This window comes from Stegodyphus dumicola, chromosome 1, assembly GCF_044657685.1.
Source record: "Stegodyphus dumicola isolate Sdum_Otavi_A_Nest chromosome 1, ASM4465768v1".
Classification (NCBI taxonomy): Eukaryota; Metazoa; Arthropoda; class Arachnida; order Araneae; family Eresidae; genus Stegodyphus; species Stegodyphus dumicola.
Genome location: NC_140768.1, coordinates 20,668,434 through 20,691,850, shown reverse-complemented (window position 1 = coordinate 20,691,850; position 23,417 = coordinate 20,668,434).

Sequence of the window (23,417 nt, the reverse complement as noted above, 5' to 3'; positions counted from 1 at the left end):
GTTTCAGGTGTAGCAGGTGAATACTCAGCAAAGTGGTGCGGAATAGCGTCTACGTTTTGCACTAAATTAATGTTTTGGTTCAGACTTTTCAATATTAATATCCCTTTTCTCTTTCCCGCTTGTAATATTCATGCGAACAACTTCTATTAAATTACATTCTGGTCCATCTGGATTGAAATAGTTGATAGCTACTAAAGGTGCGAATGTTCGTTTCTTTGGTTTAGTTTTCATATTTATTTCTTGTTCTGATTTTGTTCTCCGTTTACATGTTACCATTTACGGTTGTCAGTTTCAAGCGCTGGTACACTGCTACTGTCTTCAGTTTCCAGTTCCAATTTATTATCTTCCATTTCAGACTCTGTGCTATTGTATAGAGTTTGAATGACGTATTGCTATTCTCTTCAGGTTCTTGTGCTGCCAATTTTTTGTTTTTGTTTTCAAGCTCTGATATATTCCCATTGTCTTCGGGTTCCTGTTTCAATTTATCGTCTTTCGTTTCATGTTCTAATTTATTGTTATTGATTTCAATTTCGAGCTATGTTTTATTATCTTTAGTTGCTTGTTCTGTTCTTTTGCTTTTAGCCTCCTTATCACGATATGATTTATTGCCTTCAATTTTTCATTTCAAAATATCATCCCGATGTTCGTCTCTGAACTTTATGGGATCTTCAGGGTCTGGTCGTTGAAGCCTGGATCTTCGCAACCGTCTTCTTCGTTTAACAGATTTTGTGTTGCTATATAGACTTTTACGACGTGCCTTATAGCAATAATTAAAACAGTAACGAATACGGCTATTGGATTTAAAACACAGTACGAACAATCCTATGCTCTTGTCATTTATTAGCAGTGTTAGGTGTCTTCGGGTTTCTATCGATATCAGATTTCACGTTTCTATGCTGAGATTTGGTGGTTCTTTCGAATGCTTTGGAAATGTTTTCAGACGTTTTCCAATACTGGTATATAAGAGCTTCAAATTTGAGAATTAAAACTTCTTTAAATTAAGCGACAGGCCTTTCTCATTCTTTCTAATTCCTGTATGAAACTGATTTAAGTTCTGTATCTATTTCCGAATTTAGGGTTCTTTCGATTTTGTGCCAGGGTTTGTTTGTTGTTTCAAATATTTCTGAAATATTTCCAAATTTGTTCCAAACGTGGCATATAAAAGTTCTAAATTCGATTATAGATAATTTTATATTTCGAATAAGAGGCGCTCTCGTTATCTCTGTTTCAGGTGTAGCAGCTAAATACTCAGCAAAGTGGTGCGGAATAGCGTCAACGTTTTGCACTAAATTAATGTTTTGGTTCAGACTTTTCAATATTAATATCCCTTTTCTCTTTCCCGCTTGTAATATTCATGCGAACAACTTCTATTAAATTACATTCTGGTCCATCTGGATTGAAATAATTGGTAGCTACTAAAGGTGCGAATGTTCGTTTCTTTCGTTTAGTTTTCATATTTATTTCTTGTTCTGATTTTGTTCTGCGTTTACATGTTACCATTTACGGTTGTCAGTTTCAAGCGCTGGTACACTGCTACTGTCTTCAGTTTCCAGTTCCAATTTATTATCTTCCATTTCAGGCTCTGTGCTATTGTATAAATTTGAATGACGTATTGCTATTCCCTTCAGGTTCCTGTGCTGCCAGTTTATTGTTTTTGTTTTCAAGCTCTGATATATTCCCATTGTCTTCGGGTTCCTGTTTCAATTTATCGTCTTTCGTTTCATGTTCTAATTTATTGTTATTGATTTCAATTTCGAGCTATGTTTTATTTAGTTGCTTGTTCTGTTCTATTGCTTTTAGCCTCCTTATCACGATATGATTTATTGCCTTCAATTTTACATTTCAAAATGTCATCCCGATGTTCGTCTCTGAAGTTTATGGGATCTTCAGGGTCTGGTAGTTGAAGCCTGGACCTTCGCAACCGTCTTCTTCGTTTAACAGATTTTGTGTTGCTATATAGACTTTTACGACGTGCCTTATAGCAATAATTATAACAGTAACAAATACGGCTATTGGATTTAAAACACAGTACGAACAATCCTATGCTCTTGTCATTTATTAGCAGTGTTAGGTGTCTTCGGGTTTCTATCGATTTCAGATTTCACGTTTTTATGCTGAGATTTGGTGGTTCTTTCGAATGCTTTGGAAATGTTTTCAGACGTTTTCCAATACTGGTCTATAAGAGCTTCAAATTTGAGAATTAAGACTTCTTTAAATTAAGCGGCAGGCCTTTCTCATTCTTTCTAGTTCCTGTATGAAACTGATTTAAGTTCTGCATGTATTTCCGATTTTAGGGTTCTTTCGATTTTGTGCCAGGGTTTGTTTGTTGTTTCAAATATTTCTGAAATATTTCCAAATTTGTTCCAAACGTGGCATATAAAAGTTCTAAATTCGATTATAGATAATTTTATATTTCGAATAAGAGGCGCTCTCGTTATCTCTGTTTCAGGTGTAGCAGGTGAATACTCAGCAAAGTGGTGCGGAATAGCGTCTACGTTTTGCACTAAATTAATGTTTTGGTTCAGACTTTTCAATATTAATATCCCTTTTCTCTTTCCCGCTTGTAATATTCATGCGAACAACTTCTATTAAATTACATTCTGGTCCATCTGGATTGAAATAGTTGATAGCTACTAAAGGTGCGAATGTTCGTTTCTTTGGTTTAGTTTTCATATTTATTTCTTGTTCTGATTTTGTTCTCCGTTTACATGTTACCATTTACGGTTGTCAGTTTCAAGCGCTGGTACACTGCTACTGTCTTCAGTTTCCAGTTCCAATTTATTATCTTCCATTTCAGAATCTGTGCTATTGTATAGAGTTTGAATGATGTATTGCTATTCTCTTCAGGTTCTTGTGCTGCCAATTTTTTGTTTTTGTTTTCAAGCTCTGATATATTCCCATTGTCTTCGGGTTCCTGTTTCAATTTATCGTCTTTCGTTTCATGTTCTAATTTATTGTTATTGATTTCAATTTCGAGCTATGTTTTATTATCTTTAGTTGCTTGTTCTGTTCTTTTGCTTTTAGCCTCCTTATCACGATATGATTTATTGCCTTCAATTTTTCATTTCAAAATATCATCCCGATGTTCGTCTCTGAACTTTATGGGATCTTCAGGGTCTGGTCGTTGAAGCCTGGATCTTCGCAACCGTCTTCTTCGTTTAACAGATTTTGTGTTGCTATATAGACTTTTACGACGTGCCTTATAGCAATAATTAAAACAGTAACGAATACGGCTATTGGATTTAAAACACAGTACGAACAATCCTATGCTCTTGTCATTTATTAGCAGTGTTAGGTGTCTTCGGGTTTCTATCGATATCAGATTTCACGTTTCTATGCTGAGATTTGGTGGTTCTTTCGAATGCTTTGGAAATGTTTTCAGACGTTTTCCAATACTGGTATATAAGAGCTTCAAATTTGAGAATTAAAACTTCTTTAAATTAAGCGACAGGCCTTTCTCATTCTTTCTAATTCCTGTATGAAACTGATTTAAGTTCTGTATCTATTTCCGAATTTAGGGTTCTTTCGATTTTGTGCCAGGGTTTGTTTGTTGTTTCAAATATTTCTGAAATATTTCCAAATTTGTTCCAAACGTGGCATATAAAAGTTCTAAATTCGATTATAGATAATTTTATATTTCGAATAAGAGGCGCTCTCGTTATCTCTGTTTCAGGTGTAGCAGCTAAATACTCAGCAAAGTGGTGCGGAATAGCGTCAACGTTTTGCACTAAATTAATGTTTTGGTTCAGACTTTTCAATATTAATATCCCTTTTCTCTTTCCCGCTTGTAATATTCATGCGAACAACTTCTATTAAATTACATTCTGGTCCATCTGGATTGAAATAATTGGTAGCTACTAAAGGTGCGAATGTTCGTTTCTTTCGTTTAGTTTTCATATTTATTTCTTGTTCTGATTTTGTTCTGCGTTTACATGTTACCATTTACGGTTGTCAGTTTTAAGCGCTGGTACACTGCTACTGTCTTCAGTTTCCAGTTCCAATTTATTATCTTCCATTTCAGGCTCTGTGCTATTGTATAAATTTGAATGACGTATTGCTATTCCCTTCAGGTTCCTGTGCTGCCAGTTTATTGTTTTTGTTTTCAAGCTCTGATATATTCCCATTGTCTTCGGGTTCCTGTTTCAATTTATCGTCTTTCGTTTCATGTTCTAATTTATTGTTATTGATTTCAATTTCGAGATCTGGTTTATTATCTTTAGTTGCTTGTTTTGTTCTGTTGCTTTTAGCCTCCTTATCACGATATGATTTATTGCCTTTAATTTTACATTTCAAAATGTCATCCCGATGTTCGTCTCTGAAGTTTATGGGATCTTCAGGGTCTGGTCGTGGAAGCCTGGATCTTCGCAACCGTCTTCTTCGTTTAACAGATTTTGTGTTGCTATATAGACTTTTACGACGTGCCTTATAGCAATAATTAAAACAGTAACGAATACGGCTATTGGATTTAAAACACAGTACGAACAATCCTATGCTCTTGTCATTTATTAGCAGTGTTAGGTGTCTTCGGGTTTCTATCGATTTCAGATTTCACGTTTCTATGCTGAGATTTGGTGGTTCTTTCGAATGCTTTGGAAATGTTTTCAGACGTTTTCCAATACTGGTATATAAGAGCTTCAAATTTGAGAATTAAAACTTCTTTAAATTAAGCGACAGGCCTTTCTCATTCTTTCTAATTCCTGTATGAAACTGATTTAAGTTCTGTATGTATTTCCGAATTTAGGGTTCTTTCGATTTTGTGCCAGGGTTTGTTTGTTGTTTCAAATATTTCTGAAATATTTCCAAATTTGTTCCAAACGTGGCATATAAAAGTTCTAAATTCGATTATAGATAATTTTATATTTCGAATAAGAGGCGCTCTCGTTATCTCTGTTTCAGGTGTAGCAGCTGAATACTTAGCAAAGTGGTGCGGAATAGCGTCTACGTTTTTCACTAAATTAGAAGAATTTCCGGATACGTCAGGATAAGTTTTAATATTTTCTGAATATTTATCCAAATCTCTTTTCTCTGCCAATAAAGGAAAAAACCTGAATCCATTGGTCGAATCTTCGTTAGCCTTTCGTGACGAGAATTGATATAATCCTTGATCGAATATTTTATTTTTATTTAAAGAACACACATTTATACATACATACGAAGAGCCACGAAAACATTGCCTGCATGAAGGATTGTGAAATACAAAAACTTGGTGACATATTTGAAAAGTACATCGGTTTATTTAGTTCAAAGGCTATCCTGAATATGCTCACAAGAGTAAAAATATTGAAATTTGGAGCACTGGAGTGATGCAAATTGATTAACTCGGGGCCAGTTTATTAAGATCCATATATATGGTGATATGCGCTAACCTATATGTATACTTCTGTATATAGCTGGAACTTATTAACATAAGTATTTATTCAATCAGATGAACACAATTTTGTGAATATTTGAACACATTTTTATCACTTAAACTTCGATATTCTAAGAATTTGAGTATTTCTGAAACTTTATATTCGCCTTGCAGCTCGTACTAAGTATAAGATTTACAACCTCTCATTACAAATGAATAATTGTTAGAATACATTACTTACAATTTTCTAAGAGACAAATGATTTTTGGAAATCATTAACTGCTGCAGCTTGTTGAGCTCTTAATCGCAACTACTAAACGTGTGCCACAATCAATTTAGAAAAAATCTTTGCTACATCTAAATATCAAATGCCTGCAGTTTCTCAGAATTTTATCAAATTTAATAATTCTTGCTATTAAATATCCGAATGTAGAAAACGCTCTTATATTGAAAGGTATTAGTTTCCTACTCTCGAATGCCCGTTCTAAAACTCATGAAAAATGAAAATTCCTAAATTTATGAAAATTAGATTTCTTATTAAGCAATTACTTGACCGTTGGTACTGTGCTTTTTTAAGAAATTTCTTCTTAAGCTGTATTCAGTACTCTAATTTTATGTCAAGTTTCAGAATATTGATGTTGTGGCATTTTCAAAATTTCTATGGGGCTATAACCAAAACCTCTGTCTTTGTACTATTTACTCGAAATCGGCTGAGTAAGGATCTAGGATATAACTATTTTATTGTTTCGGTTCAGACTTTTCAATATTAATATCCCTTTTCTCTTTCCCGCTTGTAATATTCATGCGAACAACTTCTATTAAATTACATTCTGGTCCATCTGGATTGAAATATTTGATAGCTACTAAAGGTGCGAATGTTAGTTTCTTTGGTTTAGTTTTCATATTTATTTCTTGTTCTGATTTTGTTCTCCGTTTTCATGTTACCATTTACGGTTGTCAGTTTCAAGCGCTGGTACACTGCTACTGTCTTCAGGTTACAGTTCCAATTTATTATCTTCCATTTCAGACTCTGTGCTATTGTATAGAGTTTGAATGACGTATTGCTATTCTCTGCAGGTTCCTGTGCTGCCAATTTATTGTTTTTGTTTTCAAGCTCTGGTATATTCCCATTGTCTTCAGGTTCCTGTTTCAATTTATCGTCTTTCGTTTCATGTTCTAATTTATTGTTATTGATTTCAGTTTCGAGCTCTGGTTTATTATCTTTAGTTGCTTGTTCTGTTCTATTGCTTTTAGCCTCCTTATCACGATATGATTTATTGCCTTTAATTTTACATTTCAAAATGTCATCACGATGTTCGTCTCTGAAGTTTTTGGGATCTTCAGGGTCTGGTCGTCGAAACCTGGATCTTCGCAACCGTCTTCTTCGTTTAACAGATTTTGTGTTGCTATATAGACTTTTACGACGTCCCTGATAGCAATAATTATAACAGTAACAAATACGGCTATTGGATTTAAAACACAGTACGAACAATCCTAGGCTCTTGTCATTTATTAGCAGTGTTAGGTGTCTTCGGGTTTCTATCGATTTCAGATTTCACGTTTTTATGCTGAGATTTGGTGGTTCTTTCGAATGCTTTGGAAATGTTTTCAGACGTTTTCCAATACTGGTATATAAGAGCTTCAAATTTGAGAATTAAAACTTCTTTAAATTATGCGGCAGGCCTTTCTCATTCTTTCTAGTTCCTGTATGAAACTGATTAAAGTTCTGTATGTATTTCCGATTTTAGGGTTCTTTCGATTTTGTGCCAGGGTTTGTTTGTTGTTTCAAATATTTCTGAAATATTTCCAAATTTGTTCCAAACGTGGCATATAAAAGTTCTAAATTCGATTATAGATAATTTTATATTTCGAATAAGAGGCGCTCTCGTTATCTCTGTTTCCGGTGTAGCAGCTGATAACTCAGCAAAGTGGTGCGGAATAGCGTCTACGTTTTGCACTAAATTAATGTTTTGGTTCAGACTTTTCAATATTAATATCCCTTTTCTCTTTCCCGCTTGTAATATTCATGCGAACAACTTCTATTAAATTACATTCTGGTCCATCTGGATTGAAATAGTTGATAGCTACTAAAGGTGCGAATGTTCGTTTCTTTTTTTTAGTTTTCATATTTATTTCGTGTTCTGATTTTGTTCTCCGTTTACATGTTACCATTTACGGTTGTCAGTTTCAAGCGCTGGTACACTGCTACTGTCTTCAGTTTCCAGTTCCAATTTATTATTTTCCATTTCAGACTCTGTGCTATTGTATAGAGTTTGAATGACGTATTGCTATTCTCTTCAGGTTCTTGTGCTGCCAATTTATTGTTTTTGTTTTCAAGCTCTAATATATTCCCATTGTCTTCGGGTTCCTGTTTCAATTTATCATCTTTCGTTTCATGTTCTAATTTATTGTTATTGATTTCAATTTCGAGCTCTGTTTTATTTAGTTGCTTGTTCTGTTCTATTGCTTTTAGCCTCCTTATCACGATATGATTTATTGCCTTTCTTTTACATTTCAAAATATCATCCCGATGTTCGTCTCTGAACTTTATGGGATCTTCAGGGTCTGGTCGTTGAAGCCTGGATCTTCGCAACCGTCTTCTTCGTTAACAGATGTTGTGTTGCTATATAGACTTTTACGACGTGCCTTATAGCAATAATTAAAACAGTAACGAATACGGCTATTGGATTTAAAACACAGTACGAACAATCCTATGCTCTTGTCATTTATTAGCAGTGTTAGGTGTCTTCGGGTTTCTATCGATATCAGATTTCACGTTTCTATGCTGAGATTTGCTGGTTCTTTCGAATGCTTTGGAAATGTTTTCAGACGTTTTCCAATACTGGTATATAAGAGCTTCAAATTTGAGAATTAAAACTTCTTTAAATTAAGCGACAGGCCTTTCTCATTCTTTCTAATTGCTGTATGAAACTGATTTAAGTTCTGTATGTATTTCCGAATTTAGGGTTCTTTCGATTTTGTGCCAGGGTTTGTTTGTTGTTTCAAATATTTCTGAAATATTTCCAAATTTGTTCCAAACGTGGCATATAAAAGTTCTAAATTCGATTATAGATAATTTTATATTTCGAATAAGAGGCGCTCTCGTTATCTCTGTTTCAGGTGTAGCAGCTAAATACTCAGCAAAGTGGTGCGGAATAGCGTCAACGTTTTGCACTAAATTAATGTTTTGGTTCAGACTTTTCAATATTAATATCCCTTTTCTCTTTCCCGCTTGTAATATTCATGCGAACAACTTCTATTAAATTACATTCTGGTCCATCTGGATTGAAATAATTGGTAGCTACTAAAGGTGCGAATGTTAGTTTCTTTGGTTTAGTTTTCATATTTATTTCTTGTTCTGATTTTGTTCTCCGTTTTCATGTTACCATTTACGGTTGTCAGTTTCAAGCGCTGGTACACTGCTACTGTCTTCAGGTTACAGTTCCAATTTATTATCTTCCATTTCAGACTCTGTGCTATTGTATAGAGTTTGAATGACGTATTGCTATTCTCTGCAGGTTCCTGTGCTGCCAATTTATTGTTTTTGTTTTCAAGCTCTGGTATATTCCCATTGTCTTCAGGTTCCTGTTTCAATTTATCGTCTTTCGTTTCATGTTCTAATTTATTGTTATTGATTTCAGTTTCGAGCTCTGGTTTATTATCTTTAGTTGCTTGTTCTGTTCTATTGCTTTTAGCCTCCTTATCACGATATGATTTATTGCCTTTAATTTTACATTTCAAAATGTCATCACGATGTTCGTCTCTGAAGTTTTTGGGATCTTCAGGGTCTGGTCGTCGAAACCTGGATCTTCGCAACCGTCTTCTTCGTTTAACAGATTTTGTGTTGCTATATAGACTTTTACGACGTCCCTGATAGCAATAATTATAACAGTAACAAATACGGCTATTGGATTTAAAACACAGTACGAACAATCCTAGGCTCTTGTCATTTATTAGCAGTGTTAGGTGTCTTCGGGTTTCTATCGATTTCAGATTTCACGTTTTTATGCTGAGATTTGGTGGTTCTTTCGAATGCTTTGGAAATGTTTTCAGACGTTTTCCAATACTGGTATATAAGAGCTTCAAATTTGAGAATTAAAACTTCTTTAAATTATGCGGCAGGCCTTTCTCATTCTTTCTAGTTCCTGTATGAAACTGATTAAAGTTCTGTATGTATTTCCGATTTTAGGGTTCTTTCGATTTTGTGCCAGGGTTTGTTTGTTGTTTCAAATATTTCTGAAATATTTCCAAATTTGTTCCAAACGTGGCATATAAAAGTTCTAAATTCGATTATAGATAATTTTATATTTCGAATAAGAGGCGCTCTCGTTATCTCTGTTTCCGGTGTAGCAGCTGATAACTCAGCAAAGTGGTGCGGAATAGCGTCTACGTTTTGCACTAAATTAATGTTTTGGTTCAGACTTTTCAATATTAATATCCCTTTTCTCTTTCCCGCTTGTAATATTCATGCGAACAACTTCTATTAAATTACATTCTGGTCCATCTGGATTGAAATAGTTGATAGCTACTAAAGGTGCGAATGTTCGTTTCTTTTTTTTAGTTTTCATATTTATTTCGTGTTCTGATTTTGTTCTCCGTTTACATGTTACCATTTACGGTTGTCAGTTTCAAGCGCTGGTACACTGCTACTGTCTTCAGTTTCCAGTTCCAATTTATTATTTTCCATTTCAGACTCTGTGCTATTGTATAGAGTTTGAATGACGTATTGCTATTCTCTTCAGGTTCTTGTGCTGCCAATTTATTGTTTTTGTTTTCAAGCTCTAATATATTCCCATTGTCTTCGGGTTCCTGTTTCAATTTATCATCTTTCGTTTCATGTTCTAATTTATTGTTATTGATTTCAATTTCGAGCTCTGTTTTATTTAGTTGCTTGTTCTGTTCTATTGCTTTTAGCCTCCTTATCACGATATGATTTATTGCCTTTCTTTTACATTTCAAAATATCATCCCGATGTTCGTCTCTGAACTTTATGGGATCTTCAGGGTCTGGTCGTTGAAGCCTGGATCTTCGCAACCGTCTTCTTCGTTAACAGATGTTGTGTTGCTATATAGACTTTTACGACGTGCCTTATAGCAATAATTAAAACAGTAACGAATACGGCTATTGGATTTAAAACACAGTACGAACAATCCTATGCTCTTGTCATTTATTAGCAGTGTTAGGTGTCTTCGGGTTTCTATCGATATCAGATTTCACGTTTCTATGCTGAGATTTGCTGGTTCTTTCGAATGCTTTGGAAATGTTTTCAGACGTTTTCCAATACTGGTATATAAGAGCTTCAAATTTGAGAATTAAAACTTCTTTAAATTAAGCGACAGGCCTTTCTCATTCTTTCTAATTGCTGTATGAAACTGATTTAAGTTCTGTATGTATTTCCGAATTTAGGGTTCTTTCGATTTTGTGCCAGGGTTTGTTTGTTGTTTCAAATATTTCTGAAATATTTCCAAATTTGTTCCAAACGTGGAATATAAAAGTTCTAAATTCGATTATAGATAATTTTATATTTCGAATAAGAGGCGCTCTCGTTATCTCTGTTTCAGGTGTAGCAGCTAAATACTCAGCAAAGTGGTGCGGAATAGCGTCAACGTTTTGCACTAAATTAATGTTTTGGTTCAGACTTTTCAATATTAATATCCCTTTTCTCTTTCCCGCTTGTAATATTCATACGAACAACTTCTATTAAATTACATTCTGGTCCATCTGGATTGAAATATTTGATAGCTACTAAAGGTGCGAATGTTAGTTTCTTTTGTTTAGTTTTCATACTTATTTCTTGTTCTCATTTTGTTCTCCGTCTTCATGTTACCATTTACGGTTGTCAGTTTCAAGCGCTGGTACACTGCTACTGTCTTCAGGTTACAGTTCCAATTTATTATCTTCCATTTCAGACTCTGTGCTATTGTATAGAGTTTGAATGACGTATTGCTATTCTCTGCAGGTTCCTGTGCTGCCAATTTATTGTTTTTGTTTTCAAGCTCTGGTATATTCCCATTGTCTTCAGGTTCCTGTTTCAATTTATCGTCTTTCGTTTCATGTTCTAATTTATTGTTATTGATTTCAGTTTCGAGCTCTGGTTTATTATCTTTAGTTGCTTGTTCTGTTCTATTGCTTTTAGCCTCCTTATCACGATATGATTTATTGCCTTTAATTTTACATTTCAAAATGTCATCACGATGTTCGTCTCTGAAGTTTTTGGGATCTTCAGGGTCTGGTCGTCGAAACCTGGATCTTCGCAACCGTCTTCTTCGTTTAACAGATTTTGTGTTGCTATATAGACTTTTACGACGTCCCTGATAGCAATAATTATAACAGTAACAAATACGGCTATTGGATTTAAAACACAGTACGAACAATCCTAGGCTCTTGTCATTTATTAGCAGTGTTAGGTGTCTTCGGGTTTCTATCGATTTCAGATTTCACGTTTTTATGCTGAGATTTGGTGGTTCTTTCGAATGCTTTGGAAATGTTTTCAGACGTTTTCCAATACTGGTATATAAGAGCTTCAAATTTGAGAATTAAAACTTCTTTAAATTATGCGGCAGGCCTTTCTCATTCTTTCTAGTTCCTGTATGAAACTGATTAAAGTTCTGTATGTATTTCCGATTTTAGGGTTCTTTCGATTTTGTGCCAGGGTTTGTTTGTTGTTTCAAATATTTCTGAAATATTTCCAAATTTGTTCCAAACGTGGCATATAAAAGTTCTAAATTCGATTATAGATAATTTTATATTTCGAATAAGAGGCGCTCTCGTTATCTCTGTTTCCGGTGTAGCAGCTGATAACTCAGCAAAGTGGTGCGGAATAGCGTCTACGTTTTGCACTAAATTAATGTTTTGGTTCAGACTTTTCAATATTAATATCCCTTTTCTCTTTCCCGCTTGTAATATTCATGCGAACAACTTCTATTAAATTACATTCTGGTCCATCTGGATTGAAATAGTTGATAGCTACTAAAGGTGCGAATGTTCGTTTCTTTTTTTTAGTTTTCATATTTATTTCGTGTTCTGATTTTGTTCTCCGTTTACATGTTACCATTTACGGTTGTCAGTTTCAAGCGCTGGTACACTGCTACTGTCTTCAGTTTCCAGTTCCAATTTATTATTTTCCATTTCAGACTCTGTGCTATTGTATAGAGTTTGAATGACGTATTGCTATTCTCTTCAGGTTCTTGTGCTGCCAATTTATTGTTTTTGTTTTCAAGCTCTAATATATTCCCATTGTCTTCGGGTTCCTGTTTCAATTTATCATCTTTCGTTTCATGTTCTAATTTATTGTTATTGATTTCAATTTCGAGCTCTGTTTTATTTAGTTGCTTGTTCTGTTCTATTGCTTTTAGCCTCCTTATCACGATATGATTTATTGCCTTTCTTTTACATTTCAAAATATCATCCCGATGTTCGTCTCTGAACTTTATGGGATCTTCAGGGTCTGGTCGTTGAAGCCTGGATCTTCGCAACCGTCTTCTTCGTTAACAGATGTTGTGTTGCTATATAGACTTTTACGACGTGCCTTATAGCAATAATTAAAACAGTAACGAATACGGCTATTGGATTTAAAACACAGTACGAACAATCCTATGCTCTTGTCATTTATTAGCAGTGTTAGGTGTCTTCGGGTTTCTATCGATATCAGATTTCACGTTTCTATGCTGAGATTTGCTGGTTCTTTCGAATGCTTTGGAAATGTTTTCAGACGTTTTCCAATACTGGTATATAAGAGCTTCAAATTTGAGAATTAAAACTTCTTTAAATTAAGCGACAGGCCTTTCTCATTCTTTCTAATTGCTGTATGAAACTGATTTAAGTTCTGTATGTATTTCCGAATTTAGGGTTCTTTCGATTTTGTGCCAGGGTTTGTTTGTTGTTTCAAATATTTCTGAAATATTTCCAAATTTGTTCCAAACGTGGAATATAAAAGTTCTAAATTCGATTATAGATAATTTTATATTTCGAATAAGAGGCGCTCTCGTTATCTCTGTTTCAGGTGTAGCAGCTAAATACTCAGCAAAGTGGTGCGGAATAGCGTCAACGTTTTGCACTAAATTAATGTTTTGGTTCAGACTTTTCAATATTAATATCCCTTTTCTCTTTCCCGCTTGTAATATTCATGCGAACAACTTCTATTAAATTACATTCTGGTCCATCTGGATTGAAATAATTGGTAGCTACTAAAGGTGCGAATGTTCGTTTCTTTCGTTTAGTTTTCATATTTATTTCTTGTTCTGATTTTGTTCTGCGTTTACATGTTACCATTTACGGTTGTCAGTTTCAAGCGCTGGTACACTGCTACTGTCTTCAGTTTCCAGTTCCAATTTATTATCTTCCATTTCAGACTCTGTGCTATTGTATAAATTTGAATGACGTATTGCTATTCCCTTCAGGTTCCTGTGCTGCCAGTTTATTGTTTTTGTTTTCAAGCTCTGATATATTCCCATTGTCTTCGGGTTCCTGTTTCAATTTATCGTCTTTCGTTTCATGTTCTAATTTTTTGTTATTGATTTCAATTTCGAGATCTGGTTTATTATCTTTAGTTGCTTGTTTTGTTCTGTTGCTTTTAGCCTCCTTATCACGATATGATTTATTGCCTTTAATTTTACATTTCAAAATGTCATCCCGATGTTCGTCTCTGAAGTTTATGGGATCTTCAGGGTCTGGTCGTGGAAGCCTGGATCTTCGCAACCGTCTTCTTCGTTTAACAGATTTTGTGTTGCTATATAGACTTTTACGACGTGCCTTATAGCAATAATTAAAACAGTAACGAATACGGCTATTGGATTTAAAACACAGTACGAACAATCCTATGCTCTTGTCATTTATTAGCAGTGTTAGGTGTCTTCGGGTTTCTATCGATTTCAGATTTCACATTTCTATGCTGAGATTTGGTGGTTCTTTCGAATGCTTTGGAAATGCTTTCAGACGTTTTCCAATACTGGTATATAAGAGCTTCAAATTTGAGAATTAAAACTTCTTTAAAGTATGCGGCAGGCCTTTCTCATTCTTTCTAGTTCCTGTATGAAACTGATTAAAGTTCTGTATGTATTTCCGATTTTAGGGTTCTTTCGATTTTGTGCCAGGGTTTGTTTGTTGTTTCAAATATTTCTGAAATATTTCCAAATTTGTTCCAAACGTGGCATATAAATGTTCTAAATTCGATTATAGATAATTTTATATTTCGAATAAGAGGCGCTCTCGTTATCTCTGTTTCAGGTGTAGCAGCTGAATACTCAGCAAAGTGGTGTTGCACTAAATTAATGTTTTGGTTCAGACTTTTCAATATTAATATCTCTTTTCTCTTTCCTGCTTGTAATATAATATTCATGCGAACAACTTCTATTAAATTACATTCTAGTCCATCTGGATTGAAATATTTGATAGCTACTAAAGGTGCGAATGTTCGTTTCTTTGGTTTAGTTTTCATATTTATTTCTTGTTCTGATTTTGTTCTCCGTCTTCATGTTACCATTTACGGTTGTCAGTTTCAAGCGCTGGTACACTGCTACTGTCTTCTGGTTCCAGTTCCAATTTATTATCTTCCATTTCAGACTCTGTGCTATTGTATAGAGTTTGAATGACGTATTGCTATTCTCTTCAGGTTCTTGTGCTGCCAATTTATTGTTTTTGTTTTCAAGCTCTAATATATTCCCATTGTCTTCGGGTTCCTGTTTCAATTTATCATCTTTCGTTTCATGTTCTAATTTATTGTTATTGATTTCAATTTCGAGCTCTGTTTTATTTAGTTGCTTGTTCTGTTCTATTGCTTTTAGCCTCCTTATCACGATATGATTTATTGCCTTTCTTTTACATTTCAAAATATCATCCCGATGTTCGTCTCTGAACTTTATGGGATCTTCAGGGTCTGGTCGTTGAAGCCTGGATCTTCGCAACCGTCTTCTTCGTTAACAGATGTTGTGTTGCTATATAGACTTTTACGACGTGCCTTATAGCAATAATTAAAACAGTAACGAATACGGCTATTGGATTTAAAACACAGTACGAACAATCCTATGCTCTTGTCATTTATTAGCAGTGTTAGGTGTCTTCGGGTTTCTATCGATATCAGATTTCACGTTTCTATGCTGAGATTTGCTGGTTCTTTCGAATGCTTTGGAAATGTTTTCAGACGTTTTCCAATACTGGTATATAAGAGCTTCAAATTTGAGAATTAAAACTTCTTTAAATTAAGCGACAGGCCTTTCTCATTCTTTCTAATTGCTGTATGAAACTGATTTAAGTTCTGTATGTATTTCCGAATTTAGGGTTCTTTCGATTTTGTGCCAGGGTTTGTTTGTTGTTTCAAATATTTCTGAAATATTTCCAAATTTGTTCCAAACGTGGAATATAAAAGTTCTAAATTCGATTATAGATAATTTTATATTTCGAATAAGAGGCGCTCTCGTTATCTCTGTTTCAGGTGTAGCAGCTAAATACTCAGCAAAGTGGTGCGGAATAGCGTCAACGTTTTGCACTAAATTAATGTTTTGGTTCAGACTTTTCAATATTAATATCCCTTTTCTCTTTCCCGCTTGTAATATTCATGCGAACAACTTCTATTAAATTACATTCTGGTCCATCTGGATTGAAATAATTGGTAGCTACTAAAGGTGCGAATGTTCGTTTCTTTCGTTTAGTTTTCATATTTATTTCTTGTTCTGATTTTGTTCTGCGTTTACATGTTACCATTTACGGTTGTCAGTTTCAAGCGCTGGTACACTGCTACTGTCTTCAGTTTCCAGTTCCAATTTATTATCTTCCATTTCAGACTCTGTGCTATTGTATAAATTTGAATGACGTATTGCTATTCCCTTCAGGTTCCTGTGCTGCCAGTTTATTGTTTTTGTTTTCAAGCTCTGATATATTCCCATTGTCTTCGGGTTCCTGTTTCAATTTATCGTCTTTCGTTTCATGTTCTAATTTTTTGTTATTGATTTCAATTTCGAGATCTGGTTTATTATCTTTAGTTGCTTGTTTTGTTCTGTTGCTTTTAGCCTCCTTATCACGATATGATTTATTGCCTTTAATTTTACATTTCAAAATGTCATCCCGATGTTCGTCTCTGAAGTTTATGGGATCTTCAGGGTCTGGTCGTGGAAGCCTGGATCTTCGCAACCGTCTTCTTCGTTTAACAGATTTTGTGTTGCTATATAGACTTTTACGACGTGCCTTATAGCAATAATTAAAACAGTAACGAATACGGCTATTGGATTTAAAACACAGTACGAACAATCCTATGCTCTTGTCATTTATTAGCAGTGTTAGGTGTCTTCGGGTTTCTATCGATTTCAGATTTCACATTTCTATGCTGAGATTTGGTGGTTCTTTCGAATGCTTTGGAAATGTTTTCAGACGTTTTCCAATACTGGTATATAAGAGCTTCAAATTTGAGAATTAAAACTTCTTTAAAGTATGCGGCAGGCCTTTCTCATTCTTTCTAGTTCCTGTATGAAACTGATTAAAGTTCTGTATGTATTTCCGATTTTAGGGTTCTTTCGATTTTGTGCCAGGGTTTGTTTGTTGTTTCAAATATTTCTGAAATATTTCCAAATTTGTTCCAAACGTGGCATATAAATGTTCTAAATTCGATTATAGATAATTTTATATTTCGAATAAGAGGCGCTCTCGTTATCTCTGTTTCAGGTGTAGCAGCTGAATACTCAGCAAAGTGGTGTTGCACTAAATTAATGTTTTGGTTCAGACTTTTCAATATTAATATCTCTTTTCTCTTTCCTGCTTGTAATATAATATTCATGCGAACAACTTCTATTAAATTACATTCTAGTCCATCTGGATTGAAATATTTGATAGCTACTAAAGGTGCGAATGTTCGTTTCTTTGGTTTAGTTTTCATATTTATTTCTTGTTCTGATTTTGTTCTCCGTCTTCATGTTACCATTTACGGTTGTCAGTTTCAAGCGCTGGTACACTGCTACTGTCTTCTGGTTCCAGTTCCAATTTATTATCTTCCATTTCAGACTCTGTGCTATTGTATAGAGTTTGAATGACGTATTGCTATTCTCTTCAGGTTCCTGTGCTGCCAATTTACTGTTTTTGTTTTCTAGCTCTGATACATTCCCATTGTCTTCAGGTTCCTGTTTCAATTTATCGTCTTTCGTTTCATGTTCTAATTTATTGTTATTGATTTCAATTTCGAGCTCTGGTTTATTATCTTTAGTTCCTTGTTTTGTTCTGTTGCTTTTAGCCTCCTTATCACAATATGATTTATTGCCTTTAATTTTACATTTCAAAATGTCATCCCGATGTTCGTCTCTGAAGTTTATGGGATCTTCAGGGTCTGGTCGTCGAAACCTGGATCTTCGCAACCGTCTTCTTCGTTTAAGAGATTTTGTGTTGCTATATACACTTATAGCTATATAGACTATATAGACTATATAGATAGCTATAAAGACGACGTGCCTTATAGCAATAATTATAACAGTAACAAATACAGCTATTGGATTTAAAACACAGTACGAACAATCCTATGCTCTTGTCATTTATTAGCAGTGTTAGGTGTCTTCGGGTTTCTATCGATTTCAGATTTCACGTTTCTATGCTGAGATTTGGTGGTTCTTTCGAATGCTTTGGGAATGTTTTCAGACGTTTTCCAATACTGGTATATAAGAGCTTCAAATTTGGGAATTATAACTTCTTTAAATTAAGTGGCAGGCCTTTCTCATTCTTTCTAGTTCCTGTATGAAATTGATTTAAGTTCTGTATGTATTTCCGATTTTAGGGTTCTTCCGATTTCGTGCCAGGCTGTGTTTGTTGTTTCAAATATTTCTGAAATATTTCCAAATTTGTTCAAAACGTGGCATATAAAAGTTCTAAATTCGATTATACATAATTTTATATTACGAATAAGAGGCGCTTACGTTATCTCTGTTTCAGGTGTAGCAGCTGAATACTCAGCATAGTGGTGCGGAATAGCGTCTAAGTTTTGCACTAAATTAATGTTTTCGTTCAGACTTTTCAATATTAATATCCCTTTTCTCTTTCCCGCTTGTCATATTCATACGAACAACTTCTATTAAATTACATTCTGGTCCATCTGGATTGAAATATTTGATAGCTACTAAAGGTGCGAATGTTCGTTTCTTTTGTTTAGTTTTCATATTTATTTCTTGTTCTGATTTTGTTCTCCGTCTTCATGTTACCATTTAAGGTTGTCAGTTTCAAGCGCTGGTACACTGCTACTGTGTTCAGGTTCCAGTTCCAATTTATTATCTTCCATTTCAGACTCTGTGCTATTGTATAGAGTTTGAATCACGTATTGCTATTCTCTTCAGGTTCCTGTGCTGCCAATTTATTGTTTTTGTTTTCAAGCTCTGATACATTCCCATTGTCTTCAGGTTCCTGTTTCAATTTATCGTCTTTCGTTTCATGTTCTAATTTATTGTTATTGATTTCAATTTCGAGCTCTGGTTTATTATCTTTAGTTGCTTGTTCTGTTCTATTGCTTTTAGCCTCCTTATCACGATATAATTTATTGCCTTTAATTTTACATTTCAAAATGTCATCCCGATGTTCGTCTCTGAAGTTTATGGGATTTTCAGGGTCTGGTCGTTGAAGCCTGGATCTTCGCAACCGTCTTCTTCGTTTAACAGATTTTGTGTTGCTATATAGACTTTTACGACGTCCCTGATAGCAATAATTATAACAGTAACAAATACGGCTATTGGATTTAAAACACAGTACGAACAATCCTAGGCTCTTGTCATTTATTAGCAGTGTTAGGTGTCTTCGGGTTTCTATCGATTTCAGATTTCACGTTTTTATGCTGAGATTTGGTGGTTCTTTCGAATGCTTTGGAAATGTTTTCAGACGTTTTCCAATACTGGTATATAAGAGCTTCAAATTTGAGAATTAAAACTTCTTTAAATTATGCGGCAGGCCTTTCTCATTCTTTCTAGTTCCTGTATGAAACTGATTAAAGTTCTGTATGTATTTCCGATTTTAGGGTTCTTTCGATTTTGTGCCAGGGTTTGTTTGTTGTTTCAAATATTTCTGAAATATTTCCAAATTTGTTCCAAACGTGGCATATAAAAGTTCTAAATTCGATTATAGATAATTTTATATTTCGAATAAGAGGCGCTCTCGTTATCTCTGTTTCCGGTGTAGCAGCTGATAACTCAGCAAAGTGGTGCGGAATAGCGTCTACGTTTTGCACTAAATTAATGTTTTGGTTCAGACTTTTCAATATTAATATCCCTTTTCTCTTTCCCGCTTGTAATATTCATGCGAACAACTTCTATTAAATTACATTCTGGTCCATCTGGATTGAAATAGTTGATAGCTACTAAAGGTGCGAATGTTCGTTTCTTTTTTTTAGTTTTCATATTTATTTCGTGTTCTGATTTTGTTCTCCGTTTACATGTTACCATTTACGGTTGTCAGTTTCAAGCGCTGGTACACTGCTACTGTCTTCAGTTTCCAGTTCCAATTTATTATTTTCCATTTCAGACTCTGTGCTATTGTATAGAGTTTGAATGACGTATTGCTATTCTCTTCAGGTTCTTGTGCTGCCAATTTATTGTTTTTGTTTTCAAGCTCTAATATATTCCCATTGTCTTCGGGTTCCTGTTTCAATTTATCATCTTTCGTTTCATGTTCTAATTTATTGTTATTGATTTCAATTTCGAGCTCTGTTTTATTTAGTTGCTTGTTCTGTTCTATTGCTTTTAGCCTCCTTATCACGATATGATTTATTGCCTTTCTTTTACATTTCAAAATATCATCCCGATGTTCGTCTCTGAACTTTATGGGATCTTCAGGGTCTGGTCGTTGAAGCCTGGATCTTCGCAACCGTCTTCTTCGTTAACAGATGTTGTGTTGCTATATAGACTTTTACGACGTGCCTTATAGCAATAATTAAAACAGTAACGAATACGGCTATTGGATTTAAAACACAGTACGAACAATCCTATGCTCTTGTCATTTATTAGCAGTGTTAGGTGTCTTCGGGTTTCTATCGATATCAGATTTCACGTTTCTATGCTGAGATTTGCTGGTTCTTTCGAATGCTTTGGAAATGTTTTCAGACGTTTTCCAATACTGGTATATAAGAGCTTCAAATTTGAGAATTAAAACTTCTTTAAATTAAGCGACAGGCCTTTCTCATTCTTTCTAATTGCTGTATGAAACTGATTTAAGTTCTGTATGTATTTCCGAATTTAGGGTTCTTTCGATTTTGTGCCAGGGTTTGTTTGTTGTTTCAAATATTTCTGAAATATTTCCAAATTTGTTCCAAACGTGGCATATAAAAGTTCTAAATTCGATTATAGATAATTTTATATTTCGAATAAGAGGCGCTCTCGTTATCTCTGTTTCAGGTGTAGCAGCTAAATACTCAGCAAAGTGGTGCGGAATAGCGTCAACGTTTTGCACTAAATTAATGTTTTGGTTCAGACTTTTCAATATTAATATCCCTTTTCTCTTTCCCGCTTGTAATATTCATGCGAACAACTTCTATTAAATTACATTCTGGTCCATCTGGATTGAAATAATTGGTAGCTACTAAAGGTGCGAATGTTCGTTTCTTTCGTTTAGTTTTCATATTTATTTCTTGTTCTGATTTTGTTCTGCGTTTACATGTTACCATTTACGGTTGTCAGTTTCAAGCGCTGGTACACTGCTACTGTCTTCAGTTTCCAGTTCCAATTTATTATCTTCCATTTCAGACTCTGTGCTATTGTATAAATTTGAATGACGTATTGCTATTCCCTTCAGGTTCCTGTGCTGCCAGTTTATTGTTTTTGTTTTCAAGCTCTGATATATTCCCATTGTCTTCGGGTTCCTGTTTCAATTTATCGTCTCTCGTTTCATGTTCTAATTTTTTGTTATTGATTTCAATTTCGAGATCTGGTTTATTATCTTTAGTTGCTTGTTTTGTTCTGTTGCTTTTAGCCTCCTTATCACGATATGATTTATTGCCTTTAATTTTACATTTCAAAATGTCATCCCGATGTTCGTCTCTGAAGTTTATGGGATCTTCAGGGTCTGGTCGTGGAAGCCTGGATCTTCGCAACCGTCTTCTTCGTTTAACAGATTTTGTGTTGCTATATAGACTTTTACGACGTGCCTTATAGCAATAATTAAAACAGTAACGAATACGGCTATTGGATTTAAAACACAGTACGAACAATCCTATGCTCTTGTCATTTATTAGCAGTGTTAGGTGTCTTCGGGTTTCTATCGATTTCAGATTTCACATTTCTATGCTGAGATTTGGTGGTTCTTTCGAATGCTTTGGAAATGTTTTCAGACGTTTTCCAATACTGGTATATAAGAGCTTCAAATTTGAGAATTAAAACTTCTTTAAAGTATGCGGCAGGCCTTTCTCATTCTTTCTAGTTCCTGTATGAAACTGATTAAGGTTCTGTATGTATTTCCGATTTTAGGGTTCTTTCGATTTTGTGCCAGGGTTTGTTTGTTGTTTCAAATATTTCTGAAATATTTCCAAATTTGTTCCAAACGTGGCATATAAATGTTCTAAATTCGATTATAGATAATTTTATATTTCGAATAAGAGGCGCTCTCGTTATCTCTGTTTCAGGTGTAGCAGCTGATAACTCAGCAAAGTGGTGCGGAATAGCGTCTACGTTTTGCACTAAATTAATGTTTTGGTTCAGACTTTTCAATATTAATATCCCTTTTCTCTTTCCCGCTTGTAATATTCATGCGAACAACTTCTATTAAATTACATTCTGGTCCATCTGGATTGAAATAGTTGATAGCTACTAAAGGTGCGAATGTTCGTTTCTTTGGTTTAGTTTTCATATTTATTTCTTGTTCTGATTTTTTTCTCCGTTTACATGTTACCATTTACGGTTGTCAGTTTCAAGCGCTGGTACACTGCTACTGTCTTCAGTTTCCAGTTCCAATTTATTTTTTTCCATTTCAGACTCTGTGCTATTGTATAGAGTTTGAATGACGTATTGCTATTCTCTTCAGGTTCTTGTGCTGCCAATTTATTGTTTTTGTTTTCAAGCTCTGATATATTCCCATTGTCTTCGGGTTCCTGTTTCAATTTATCGTCTTTCGTTTCATGTTCTAATTTATTGTTATTGATTTCAATTTCGAGCTCTGTTTTATTTAGTTGCTTGTTCTGTTCTATCGCTTTTAGCCTCCTTATCACGATATGATTTATTGCCTTTATTTTACATTTCAAAATATCATCCCGATGTTCGTCTCTGAACTTTATGGGATCTTCAGGGTCTGGTCGTTGAAGCCTGGATCTTCGCAACCGTCTTCTTCGTTTAACAGATTTTGTGTTGCTATATAGACTTTTACGACGTGCCTTATAGCAATAATTATAACAGTAACAAATAAGGCTATTGGATTTAAAACACAGTACGAACAATCCAATGCTCTTGTCATTTATTAGCAGTGTTAGGTGTCTTCGGGTTTCTATCGATTTCAGATTTCACGTTTTTATGCTGAGATTTGGTGGTCCTTTCTAATGCTTTGGAAATGTTTTCAGACGTTTTCCAATACTGGTCTATAAGAGCTTCAAATTTGAGAATTAAAACTTCTTTAAATTAAGCGGCACGCCTTTCTCATTCTTTCTAGTTCATGTATGAAACTGATTTAAGTTCTGTATGTATTTCCGATTTTAGAGTTCTTTCGATTTTGTGCCAGGGTTTGGTTGTTGTTTCAAATACTTCTGAAATATTTCCAAATTTGTTCCAAACGTGGCATATAAAAGTTCTAAATTCGATTATACATAATTTTATATTTCGAATAAGAGGCGCTCTCGTTATCTCTGTTTCACGTGTAGCAGCTGAATACTCAGCAAAGTGGTGCGGAATAGCGTCTACGTTTTACACTAAATTAATGTTTTGGTTCAGACTTTTCAATATTAATATCCCTTTTCTCTTTCCCGCTTGTAATATTCATGCGAACAACTTCTATTAAATTACATTCTGGTCCATCTGGATTGAAGTAGTTGATAGCTACTAAAGGTGCGGATGTTCGTTTCTTTGGTTTAGTTTTCATATTTATTTCTTGTTCTGATTTTGTTCTACGTTTTCATGTTACCATTTACGGTTGTCAG